This window comes from Canis lupus, chromosome 37 (assembly GCF_048164855.1).
Source record: "Canis lupus baileyi chromosome 37, mCanLup2.hap1, whole genome shotgun sequence".
Classification (NCBI taxonomy): Eukaryota; Metazoa; Chordata; class Mammalia; order Carnivora; family Canidae; genus Canis; species Canis lupus.
Genome location: NC_132874.1, coordinates 13,526,908 through 13,528,240, shown reverse-complemented (window position 1 = coordinate 13,528,240; position 1,333 = coordinate 13,526,908). Strand labels below are relative to the sequence as shown.

General features: G+C 39.3%; 1 pseudogene; it reads left to right on the top strand.

Moving 5' to 3' along the window:
- Window positions 1-371: 371 nt before the first annotated feature.
- Window positions 372-1,098, top strand: LOC140626263 (large ribosomal subunit protein uL29 pseudogene; annotated as a pseudogene).
- The last annotated feature ends 235 nt before the right edge of the window (window positions 1,099-1,333 follow it).

The window sequence follows — 1,333 nt, the reverse complement described above, 5'->3', positions numbered from 1 at the left end:
TAGTAACATGTTGCTTAATTACCACATATTTGTGAATTTTCCAGTTTCCTTCTTGTATTTGATTTTTAGTTCATATCATTGTGGTCAGAAAAGAATGTGTGGTATGATTTCAATCTTCTTAAATTTATTGAGACTTATTTTGTGGTCTATTGTGAGGTCTACCATGGAGAATGTTCCTTGTGGACTTGAGAGGAATGTGTGTTCTGCTGCTTTTGAATGGAATGTTCCGTTCATGACTGTTAAGTCTATCTGGACTAACTTGTCATTTAAGTCTGGTGGTTCCTTATTGATTTTCTCTCTAGATGAAGAAAGTTGGGTACTAAAGTCCCCTGTTGCTCTTTCCCTTGGCTTCTTTCCGGTGGCGGCAGCAGTGGATTGTTCAGACATGTCCAAGATTAAGGCTCGAGATCTCGGCGACAAGAATCAGGAGGAGCTGCTTAAACAGCTAGAAGACCTAAAGGTGGAGCTGTCCCAGCTGTGTGTCGTCAAAGTGACAGGTGGCCTCCCTCCAAGCTCTCTAAGATCTGAGTTGTTTATAAATCCATTGCCCGTGTTCTCACTGTCATCAACAAGATGCAGAAATAGAACCTCAGGAAATTCTACAAGGGTAAGAAGTACAAGCCCCTGGATCTGCGGCCCAAGAAGACATGTACCATGTGCTGCTGGCTAAATAAACATGAGGAAAATCTGAGACCAAGAAGCAGCAGTGGAAGGAGCGGCTGTACCCTCTGCAGAAGTATGGGGTCAAAGCCTGAGCGCTGGCATTAATAACACACACACACACACACACACACACACACACACACAGAGTCCCCTGTTGTTATTGTTTTGCTGTCTATTTCTCCCTTTATACCAATTAGTATTTGCTTTATATACTTAGGTGCTTCTATATTGAGTGCATTAATATTTACAAATGTTTTATCCTCTCATTGGATTGACACCTTTGTCATTATGTAATGACTTTATTTGTCTCCTATTACAGTCTTTGCCTTAAAGTCTATTTTGTCTGATATAAATATAGCTACTCTGGCTTTCTTTTGGCTCCCATTTACATGGAAGATTTTTTGCATTCCTTCACTTTTAGTCTGTATGCATCCTTAAAGCTGAAGTGAGTCTCTTGTAGGTAGCATACAGTTAGTTAGGTCTTGTTTGCTTGTTTGTTTTAATTTATTCAGCCACTCTGTCTTTTGATTGGGAAATTTAGTCCATTTACACTTAAAGTAATTATTGATTGGTATGGACTTATTGCTATTTTGTTAAGTGTTTTCGGACTGTTTTGTTCCTTTCTTCTCTTGCTCTCTTCTTTGTGATTTGATCCTTTTCTGTAGTGGTA